At 43.4% G+C, this 12,372-nt stretch overlaps 1 long non-coding RNA gene across 1 annotated transcript in view; it reads right to left on the bottom strand.

The window, feature by feature from the left end:
• Nucleotides 1–12,372, bottom strand: part of LOC311142044 — a 63,733-nt gene that overhangs the window by 33,482 nt on the left and 17,879 nt on the right. Inside the window, exon 2 of the long non-coding RNA XR_014614266.1 lies at nt 1,491–1,672. This is a non-coding gene — a long non-coding RNA (uncharacterized lncRNA). The remainder of the gene's footprint in view (nt 1–1,490; nt 1,673–12,372) is intronic.

Consider the following 12,372-nt stretch of genomic DNA (forward strand, 5'->3'; position numbering starts at 1 on the left):
CCTCAGTCTAGGAGATCTGCCACATCTGCCATTCAAACAAATCATTCTCTCTTCCATTCTCCCCCTCTCCCTAAAGCAGAGAGGGTTTGGTAAAACGCAAAGCTTTGAGCTTTTGAATCATGGTGTCCAGGGTTGGAAATGAACACCCACCATCTGCCAAATGTGGGTAGATTTTGTCATTGGCGGGTAAGAATGTCTATTTCACCAGCAACGTTGGCGGGTGGTCACACAGCATTGGGGAACAGTGTTTTTTTAATTAAAAACCCATATGTAGAAGTTGGTCAAATTGACAAGAAAGGCTACTAAAGTGTTACTTTGTCTTTATGTTTTCTTTGGCCAGTTACATAGTTTTATTCACATGCTAGGTTGTTTTTCAATGTTAGTTTGAGTTTGCTTCAACTTTCTGCTGCTAGGAAGACATCACGCAGTCTGAGATTTTTTTCCCATCACAGACAAGGGAGTGCCCAAGTTACCACGGTTACAGCCTATCCCTTAAAGGGGCAGCCGCATTTTTTGGTCTCGCCTAATGATTGTGCTTGATTGAGCATGGATCACTCCCAAAAACGTTAATTCATGAACTTTTAGTCGTTGTTCTCCTAGATTTATTGGTGTGCTTCTACATTTCTACTTAGGAGCACATCATGTACTCCTTGTAAAAAATGTCAGCGTAGAGCCCTGAACAACAATATAAATAAGCTGTATCACTCAGCATTTTGTGGCAGGGCAGGCACTTTGTTGATTCTTTGATGTTCAGTTGCAAAACTGTTTCTGTTTTTATTATTGTATGTAGATTATTTATTTTAACATAATTGGTTAAAAGTGAAAAATTGTATTAAGCAATATACCCCATTACTTCTTATTAGTAATACATTCCTTGTTTTAGAAACATTACAAAGCATGCTCATCTGTTTTTAGATTTTTGGGGGTGTAACTATGGCGGGAAAAATATTTGGCTGGTAAAAAAAAAAAAAAAAAGACTGGCTGGTAGACCAAAAAGTTAATTTCCCACCCTGATGGTGTAGAGTTAGAAATGGTGGGTTTAGGCTAATCATTGCTGCGCTGACATAGAGAATGGCAACAAGAACAGCCCAAAGACAACCAAAATGATTGGCTAGCTCATGTTTATAATAAAATAACTCACCATACAGTTTGATCCAGAAAGGTACCTTTTTTTCTTGAAAGAATACACACTTAAGCTCAGAGTTTAAATATCTCTACACACTGCTTCCTGTCCTGAGCTTCCTTCCCAACAAGCATGGGAGTAATTAGGCTGAGCATGGAAATGTGATCATAATGATAGAACAAGTCCATTAGAGTTACCATGGTGATACTCTCCTTCCCATTGAACTGATCTCAGGATGAAAGTAAGCCTTGTCCGAGGCCAGAGTGGCCCATAGGGCAGGAGCCTCTCTCCTGTTTATGTAGCGTGAGGGAGCTATACGTAGCCTACAACCCCTGGACAGGACGCTAGTCTGGATGAAAGTTCTTACCCTTTTCCAAACAGTGGAGTGAGTGTAGGGGTATCTTCCCTAGAAGTCCCCAGCCACAGTGCAGTGGTACTCTCTCTTCTGGAAGAGCATCAGATATGAACAGGCTTCAAGTCAGGTCAGGGGACCCTGGTGTACTTGGTGATGTGGACTAATGTTCCTCTCAGACGCACCACAGTCAGGCACTAAGACGAAAAACACAAGGAGAAGACATTCATTAATGAGATGTAATATATAACAATAAGAATATAAGCCATTTCGCAGACACTTTTATCCAAAGTGACTTACAGTGATGGATGCATCTTTTTTGTCCCGGGAATCGAACCCACTATCCTGGCATTGCAAGCACCAAGCTCTACCTAACTGGGCTACAGAGGACCACCCTTGCAATGCATGTAGCCTATGCATGAGAAGAGTCTGTATGGAGGATACAGAGCAACATTGGTTTAAGAGTAGGAAACAAAGCTCCATTGCAAGTAATTATGAAGTTGGAGGGGTTACACATCAACAGTCATGTGGGTTGGGACGACATGGCATAGCTCGTATCAGATTTAACAATATTGTTGTCGCTTTCATGAAACTACTTACGAAGTGGACCTACATTCAAAACAATTCAATAACACATTTGATTGCATGGGTATACAGTGGGGGGAAAAAAGTATTTAGTCAGCCACCAATTGTGCAAGTTCTCCCACTTAAAAAGATGAGAGAGGCCTGTAATTTTCATCATAGGTACACGTCAACTATGACAGACAAAATTAGAAAGAAAATCCAGAAAATCACATTGTAGGATTTTTTATGAATTTATTTGCAAATTATGGTGGAAAATAAGTATTTGGTCAATAACAAAAGTTTCTCAATACTTTGTTATATACACCCTTTGTTGGCAATGACAAAGGTCAAACGTTTTCTGTAAGTCTTCACAAGGTTTTCACACACTGTTGCTGGTATTTTGGCACATTCCTCCATGCAGATCTCCTCTAGAGCAGTGATGTTTTGGGGCTGTCGCTGGGCAACACGGACTTTCAACTCCCTCCAAAGATTTTCTATGGGGTTGAGATCTGGAGACTGGCTAGGCCACTCCAGGACCTTGAAATGCTTCTTACGAAGCCACTCCTTCGTTGCCCGGGCGGTGTGTTTGGGATCATTGTCATGCTGAAAGACCCAGCCACGTTTAATCTTCAATGCCCTTGCTGATGGAAGGAGGTTTTCACTCAAAATCTCACGATACATGGCCCCATTCATTCTTTCCTTTACACGGATCAGTCGTCCTGGTCCCTTTGCAGAAAAACAGCCCCAAAGCATGATGTTTCCACCCCCATGCTTCACAGTAGGTATGGTGTTCTTTGGATGCAACTCAGCATTCTTTGTCCTCCAAACACGACAAGTTTTTACCAAAAAGTTCTATTTTGGTTTCATCTGACCATATGACATTCTCCCAATCCTCTTCTGGATCATCCAAATGCACTCTAGCAAACTTCAGACGGGCCTGGACATGTACTGGCTTAAGCAGGGGGACACGTCTGGCACTGCAGGATTTGAGTCCCTGGCGGCGTAGTGTGTTACTGATGGTAGGCTTTGTTACTTTGGTCCCAGCTCTTTGCAGGTCATTCACTAGGTCCCCCCGTGTGGTTCTGGGATTTTTGCTCACCGTTCTTGTGATCATTTTGACCCCACGGGGTGAGATCTTGCGTGGAGCCCCAGATCGAGGGAGATTATCAGTGGTCTTGTATGTCTTCCATTTCCTAATAATTGCTCCCACAGTTGATTTCTTCAAACCAAGCTGCTTACCTATTGCAGATTCAGTCTTCCCAGCCTGGTGCAGGTCTACAATTCTGTTTCTGGTGTCCTTTGACAGCTCTTTGGTCTTGGCCATAGTAGAGTTTGGAGTGTGACTGTTTGAGGTTGTGGACAGGTGTCTTTTATACTGATAACAAGTTCAAACAGGTGCCATTAATACAGGTAACGAGTGGAGGACAGAGGAGCCTCTTAAAGAAGAAGTTACAGGTCTGTGAGAGCCAGAAATCTTGCTTGTTTGTAGGTGACCAAATACTTATTTTCCACCATAATTTGCAAATAAATTCATAAAAAATCCTACAATGTGATTTTCTGGATTTTTCTTTCTCAATTTGTCTGTCATAGTTGACGTGTACCTATGATGAAAATGACAGGCCTCTCTCATCTTTTTAAGTGGGAGAACTTGCACAATTGGTGGCTGACTGAATACATTTTTTCCCCACTGTATACCAAAGTGATTGTCAATATTCACTGTACACCTTCCTGCAAAATGAACATTACAGCAACAACAAACCATCCTGCTGATATGGTGTTCTCTTTGGTTTAATTATCTAAACCCCCTTGCTTAATATAAAGGAAAGGGTACCATTTTAAAAAGAGCAGTTCCAGCAGCCGTCAATTACAATTGGGTCTACTCAACTCTCTCCATCTTCTGTGCATTTCAGCACAATAACAAGAATGAAAGTGGAATCGGGAATAAGGCCGTGTCAATTTTGGCACACTTTTTTAGGTTTAGTCTAGTCTTAGTCATTTTGACAAAAATATTATTATGTCTTAGTCACATTTTTGTCATTTGAACAATGATTTAATCTAGTTATTGTCAAAATGATGAAAACAGTGGGCCATTTTAGGAAACTAAATGCCATTTAATTTGTCGCATTTGTATTGCCTCATGAACCTATAGTAAACATAAATCACTGACTTCCATGCCAACAAACATACATAGCCTTGTCCTACCAACAAAAAACAAAAATCACACCAGACTAACATTTTCCCCTGGTGGCACTGACTAACTTTTTCAGTTGGTGGCACCAGCCCATGATTTGCTCACAACAAACTTGTTCTGCAGCGTCACGCAATAGAAAACATTTGTGATCACCTTATAAAGTCATTCACAGTGCTTTAGACTGAATATGACTATTGAGATCGTAGGCTATTCAATAAATAAGTTGTTTCATCCAACATGCATGATTCAAGATATTTTGATGTGCAACCGAATCCAGTGATTGTCATGAATTGTGGGTTGAGAGTAGGGTATTGTTGTTATATTTGACTGTTAAAGTAGGGCTCCAGAATTTTCTGAATTTTGTTGTTCAAGAGATGAATTTGCCTACATCTTTATGTGCACTAATATCATAGGCTGATTTATTTTGGGGCTAATTCACCACCAGGAAGTGAAAACTCAAAATACATTAGCTAGATCGCTAACACTAAATATAATACCCACTGCTAGTAGTCATGTCTTAATTTAACAGTACATTTAAAATGGCCAACATTGCAGTTGTAGCTTGCTACCCTATGCACTCGCAATGGCCGATGTGCAATTGCGCATTTCGTACCTTAAAGACGTATCAAATATCTTGGTTTTAAAATAGTTGCTATTGAGGCGCTCAATATAAAGAGATGACAATTAAAAATAATATACCCACAGAAAGCTGCGAACAACAGTAGTTTCTTCCAAAGCCGTACACTGCTCAAAAAAATTAAGGGAACTCTTAAACAACACAATGTAACTCCAAGTCACACTTCTGTGAAATCAAACTGTCCACTTAGGAAGCAACACTGATTGACAATAAATTTCACATGCTGTTGTGCAAATGGAATAGACAAGAGGAGGAAATTATAGGCAATTAGCAAGACACCCCCAATAAAGGACTGGTTTTGCAGGTGGTGACCACAGACCACTTCTCAGTTCCTATGCTTCCTGGCTGATGTTTTGGTCACTTTTGAATGCTGGCTGTGCTTTCACTCTAGTGGTAGCATGAGACGGAGTCTACAACCCACACAAGTGGCTCAGGTAGTGCAGCTCATCCAGGATGGCACATCAATGCGAGCTGTGGCAAGAAGGTTTGCTGTGTCTGTCAGCGTAGTGTCCAGAGCTTGGAGGCGCTACCAGGAGAGAGGCCAGTACATCAGGAGACGTGGAGGAGGCCGTAGGAGGGCAACAACCCAGCAGCAGGACTGCTACCTTCGCCTTTGTGCAAGGAGGAGCAGGAGGAGCACTGCCAGAGCCCTGCAAAATGACCTTCAGCAGGCCACAAATGTGCATGTGTCTGCTCAAACGGTCAGAAACAGACTCCATGAGGGTGGTATGAGGGCCCGACGTCCACAGGTGGGGGTTGTGCTTACAGCCCAACACCGTGCAGGACGTTTGGCATTTGCCAGAGAACACCAAGATTGGCAAATTCGCCACTGGCGCCCTGTGCTCTTCATAGATGAAAGAACGTTCTCCACGGCGTCTGACAGACGTGACAGAGTCTGGAGACGCCGTGGAGAACGTTCTGCTGCCTGCAACATCCTCCAGCATGACCGGTTTGGCGGTGGGTCAGTCATGGTGTGGGGTGGCATTTCTTTGGGGGGCCGCACAGCCCTCCATGTGCTCGCCAGAGGTAGCCTGACTGCCATTAGGTACCGAGATGAGATCCTCAGACCCCTTGTTAGACCATATGCTGGTGCAGTTGGCCCTGGGTTCCTCCTAATGCAAGACAATGCTAGACCTCATGTGGCTGGAGTGTGTCAGCAGTTCCTGCAAGAGGAAGGCATTGATGCTATGGACTGGCCCGCCCGTTCCCCAAACCTGAATCCAATTGAGCACATCTGGGACATCATGTCTCGCGCCATCCACCAACGCCACGTTGCACCACAGACTGTCCAGGAGTTGGCAGATGCTTTAGTCCAGGTCTGGGAGGAGATCCCTCAGGAGACCATCCGCCACCTCATCAGGAGCATGCCCAGGCGTTGTAGGGAGGTCATACAGGCACGTGGAGGCCACACACACTACTGAGCATCATTTTGACTTGTTTTAAGGACATTACATCAAAGTTGGATCAGCATGTAGTGTGGTTTTCCACTTTAATTTTGAGGGTGACTCCAAATCCAGACCTCCATGGGTTGATAAATTTGATTTCCATTGATAATTTTTGTGCGATTTTGTTGTCAGCACATTCAACTATGTAAAGAAAAAAGTATTTAATAAGATTATTTCATTCATTCAGATCTAGGATGTGTTATTTTAGTGTTCCCTTAATTTTTTTGAGCAGTGTATTTCCCACAATTGGATTTTGAAATGTTATACAATCAGAAGCCTTTTCTCTCTCTCCGGAGTGCACATCAAGTGGATTGCTCATCACAGCAGCAGGCCCCAGCAAAACAGGCCCAGGGTCTAGGCAGACAATTTCATTAAAGGAATCATGAGGATAATGCACTTTACAGTTGACCAAATCATGGTTTTAGCCGCCCAAAAAAATATGTTTTGAAACTTCTGAGTGTACTCGCACAGCCAAGTCAAAAGGGTGGTAATCAAAGTTCTGTCATAAGTAGTGGTCTGATAGGTTTCAGCAAACTACTAGCTAGCATTATCAATCTGTTATTACCTTAGCGTATACACTGAGTGTACAAAACACACCTTCCTAACATTGAGTGGCACCTCCCCCCTTTTGCCCTTAGAATAGCTTAATTCGTCGGAGCATGGACTCTACAAGGTGTCGGAAACGTTCCACAGGGATGCTGGCCCATGTTGACTCCAATGCTTCCCACAGTTGTGTCAAGTTGGCTGGATGTCCTTTGTGTGGTGGACCATTCTTGATACACACGGGAAACTATTGAGCGTGAAGTTCTTGCAGTTCTTGACACAAACCAGTACCCTGTTCAAAGGCACTTAAATCATTTGTCTTGCCCATTCACCCTCTGAATGGCACACATACACATTTCATGTCTCAATTGTCTCAAGGCTTAAAAATCCTTCTTTAACCTGTCTCCTCCCCTTCATCTACGCTGGATGAAGTGTATTTAACAATTGACATCAATAAGGGATCATAGCTTTCACGTGGATTCACCTCGTCAGTCTGTCATGGAAAGAGCAGGTGTTCATAATGTTTTGTACACTCAGTGTATATTGGGATGATATGCTTTCAGATGTCGAGGTTTGTAGTATTTTTCCCTGTCAACTTGTGGGTGCAAACACAGTCTTCTCCCCTGGAAACGTTGGTATTGTTTGAAGCTACACGATAAGTAGAGTGGCCCATTTTTCTACAAGGAGATTGTACCACCGAGAGAGAAGCCATGGCGTGTGCCTTATCAACGATTTGTTGCCGCCAGATTGGAGAACAGTTGCGGGCGAGTGAATGACCTGAGCATGGTACACTATATAACCAGTGAGGGAAAAAAGTATTTGATCCCCTGTTGATTTTGTACGTTTGCCCACTGACAAAGAAATGATCAGTCTATAATTTTAATGGTAGGTGTATTTTAACAGTGAGAGACAAAACAACAAAAAAATCCAGAAACACACATGTCAAAAATTTTATAAATTGATTTGCATTTTAATGAGGGAAATAAGTATTTGACCCCCTTCTCAATCAGAAAGATTTCTGGCTCCCAGGGGTCTTTTATACAGGTAACGAGCTGAGATTAGGAGCACACTCTTAAAGGGAGTGCTCCTAATCTCAGTTTGTTACCTGTATAAAAGACACCTGTCCACAGAAGCAATCAATCAATCAGATTCCAAACGCTCCACCATGGCCAAGACCAAAGAGCTCTCCAAGGATGTCAGGGACAAGATTGTAGACCTACACAAGGCTGGAATGGGCTTACAAGACCATCGCCAAGCAGCTTGGTGAGAAGGTGACAACAGTTGGTGCGATTATTCGCAAATGGAAGAAACACAAAATAACTGTCAATCTTCCTCGGCCTGGGGCTCCATGCAAGATCTCACCTCGTGGAGTTGCAATGATCATGAGAACGGTGAGGAATCAGCCCAGAACTACACGGGAGGATCTTGTCAATGATCTCAAGGCAGCTGGGACCATAGTCACCAAGAAAACAATTGGTAACACACTACGCCGTGAAGGACTGAAATCCTGCAGCGCCCGCAAGGTCCCCCTGCTCAAGAAAGCACATATACAGGCCCGTCTGAAGTTTGCCAATGAACACCTGAATGATTCAGAGGAGAACTGGGTGAATGTGTTGTGGTCAGATGAGACCAAAATCGAGCTCTTTGGCATCAACTCAACTCGCCGTGTTTGGAGGAGGAGGAATGCTGCCTATGACCCCAAGAACACCATCCCCACCTTCAAACATGGAGGTGGAAACATTATGCTTTGGGGGTGTTTTTCTGCTAAGGGTACAGGACAGCTTCAACGCATCAAAGGGACAATGGACGGCGCCATGTACCGTCAAATCTTGGGTGAGAACCTCCTTCCCTCAGCCAGGGCATTGAAAATGGGTCGTAGATGGGTATTCCAGCATGACAATGACCCAAAACACATGGCCAAGGCAACAAAGGAGTTGCTCAAGAAGAAACACATTAAGGTCCTGGAGTGGCCTAGCCAGTCTCCAGACCTTAATCCCATAGAAAATCTGTGGAGGGAACTGAAGGTTCGAGTTGCCAAACGTCAGGCTCGAAACCTTAATGACTTGGAGAAGATCTGCAAAGAGGAGTGGGACAAAATCCCTCCTGAGATGTGTGCAAACCTGGTGGCCAACTAAACGTCTGACCTCTGTGATTGCCAACAAGGGTTTTGCCACCAAGTACTAAGTCATGTTTTGCAGAGGGGTCAAATATTTATTTCCCTCATTAAAATGCATTTTTGACATGCGTTTTTCTGTTTTTTTTGTTGTTATTCTGTCTCTCACTGTTCAAATAAACCTACCATTAAAATTATAGACTGATTATGTCTGTCAGTGGGCAAAACGTAAAAATTCAGCAGGGGATCAAATACTTTTTTCCCCTCACTGTACACAAAAGTATGTGGGCACCCCTTCAAATTAGTGGATTTGGCCATTTCAGCCACAACCATTGCTGACAGGTGTATAAAAATCGAGCACACAGCCATGCCATCTCCATAGACAAACATTGGCAGTAGAATGGCCCGTACTGAAGAGCTCAGTGACTTTTAACCTGGCACCGTCATAGGATGCTACATTTCCAACAGGTTAGTTTGTCAAATTTCTATGAGCAACAATGGCCCAGCCGCGAAGTGGTAGGCCACAAAAGCTCACAGAACGGGACCGCCAAGTGCTGAAGCGCATAGCGGTAAACATCATCTGTCCTTGGTTGCAACACTAACTACCGAGATCCAAACTGCCTCTGGAAGCTACGTCAGCACAAGAACTGTTCGTCGGGAGCTTCATGAAATGGGTTTCCATGGCCGAGCAGCCGCACACAAGCCTAAGATCACCATGTGCAAAGCGAAGCGTCGGCTGGAGAGGTGTAAAACTTGTCGCCATTGGACTCTGGAGCAGTGGAAACGCATTCTTTGGAGTGATGAATCACGCTTCACCATCTGGCAGTCCGACGGACGAATCTGGGTTTGGCGGATGCCAGGAGAACGCTACGTGCCCCAAAGCATAGTGCCAAATGTACATTTTGGTGGAAGAGGAATAATGGACTGGGGCTGTTTTTCATGTTACGGGCTAGGCCCCCTAGTTCCAGTAAAGGAACATCTTAACGCTCCAGCATACAATGACATTCTAGACTATTCTGTGCTTCCAACTTTGTGGCAAGTTTGGGGAAGGCCCTTTCCTGTTTCAGCAGCAAAGGGGGACCAAGACCATATTAATGCCCATGATTTTGGAATGAGATGTTCGACGAGCAGGTGTCCACATACTTTTGGTCATGTAGTGTATTTACAGTTGAAGTCGGAAGTTTACATACACCTTAGCCAAATACATTTAAAAACTCAGTTTCACAATTCCTGACATTTAATCCTAGTAAAAAATTCCCTGTCTTAGGTCAGAAATAAATAATTCCTTCTTTCATCACATTCCCAGTGGGTCAAAAGTTTACATACACTCGATTAGTATTTGGTAGCATTGTCTTTAAATTGTTTAACTTGGGGCAAACGTTTTGGGTAACCTTCCACAAGCTTCCCACAATAAGTTGGGTACATTTTGGCCCATTCCTCCTGACAGAGCTGGTGTAACTGAGTCAGGTTTGTAGGCCTCCTTGCTCGCACACGCTTTTTCAGTTCTGCCCACAAATGTTCTATAGGATTGAGGTCAGGGCTTTGTGATAGCCACTCCAATACCTTGACTTTGTTGTACTTAAGCCATTTTGCCACAACTTTGGAAGTATGCTTGGGGTCATTGTCCATTTGGAAGACCCATTTGCGACCAAGCTTTAACTTCCTGACTGATGTCTTGAGATGTTGAATCAATATATCCACATCATTTTCATATATTTTGTGAAGTGCATCAGTCCCTCCTGCAGCAAAAACAAAACTACAGCATGATGCTGCCACCCCCGTGCTTCACGGTTGGGATGGTGTTCAAGCTTGCAAGTTACCCCCTTTTTCCTCCAAACATAACGATGGTCATTATGGCCAAACAGTTCTATTTTTGTTTCATCAGACCAAAGGACATTTCTCCAAAAAGTACGATGTTTGTCCCCATGTGCAGTTGCAAACCGTAGTCTGGCTTTTTTATGGCGGTTTTGGAGCAGTGGCTTCTTTCTTGCTGAGCGGCCTTTCAGGTTATGTTGATATAGGACTCGTTTTACTGTGGATATAGATACTTTTGTACCTGTTTCCTCCAGCCTCTTCACAAGGTCCTTTGCTGTTGTTCTGGGATTGATTTGCACTTTTCGCACCAAAGTACGTTCATCTCTAGGAGACAGAATGAGTCTCCTTCCTGAGTGGTATGACGGCTGCGTGGTCCCATGGTGTTTATACTTGCGTACTATTGTTTGTACAGATGAACGTGGTACCTTCAGGCGTTTGGAAATTGCTCCCAAGGATGAAACAGACTTGTGGAGGTCTATAATTCTTTTTCTGAGGTCTTGGCTGATTTCTTTTGATTTTCCCTTGATGTCAAGCAAAGAGGCACTGAGTTTGAAGGTAGGCCTTGAAATACATCAACAGGTACACCTCCAATTGACTCAATTGATGTCAATTAGCCTATCAGAAGCTTCTAAAGCCATGACATCATTTTCTGGAATTGTCCAAGCTGTTTAAAGGCACAGTCAACTTAGTGTATGTAAACTTCTGATCCACTGGAATTGGGATACAGTGAATTATAAGTGAAATAATCTGTCTGTAGACAATTGTTGGAAAAAATTACTTGTGTCATGCACAAAGTAGATGTCCTAACCGACTTGCCAAAACTATAGTTTGTTAACAAGGAATGTGTGGAGTGGTTGAAAAACGAGTTTTAATGACTCCAACCTAAGTGAATGTAAACTTCCGACTTCAACTGTATGTTCCACTAACAGCATTGCAAAGAGAAAGCCTGACAATTCTGCTAATTAGGCTTGGGCGGTATCCAGATTTTCATGTCCTCTCATCCCGGGATTTACGTATTACCGATTTAGCACACAAGGGGGCGCTAAAAACGCAAGAAAATCCCATTGAGCCTAGCAGAAACTAATCTCTCTCTCGAAAAATCTAACTGGGTAACCAAACACCCCAACCTGTAAAACTGCTTTTGAAGTAAAATGTGCCATTTTCCTGTTATGATAGAAGCCCATTTAAAATGATAACATCTATCACTTCAAAACTCCAGTGTTGGAACAAAATAAGTGATTTTGCCAATGACCACTCTTGTCCCAGTGAAAAGGTTATAGGATGGTCCACATCCCTGGCAGTTTACTGGGACCACAAGGTCTCATCTGCCTGACCTGCTGACAGCCAGCATGCCTCCCCATGTGACAACTTTCCATTGCACATGCCAAGCCTGGACAGTGAGCATGAGCAGATAAAATAAAATACTTCTATTCCATGGGGAGAGAGAGGGGGGATGCGGGTAGATTTTGGGTGGCATGCGGAAGGTTATTTCAGCTGTTCAGGGCTAGGACCCCTTTATTTTGGGTTGGCATCTGTCATTTTTAGAGTATCGTAACACTTCGTAGGTGAGAGAAGGGGACAGGCTCACA

The sequence above is a fragment of the Coregonus lavaretus genome, assembly GCF_964263955.1.
Source record: "Coregonus lavaretus genome assembly, chromosome: 15".
Classification (NCBI taxonomy): Eukaryota; Metazoa; Chordata; class Actinopteri; order Salmoniformes; family Salmonidae; genus Coregonus; species Coregonus lavaretus.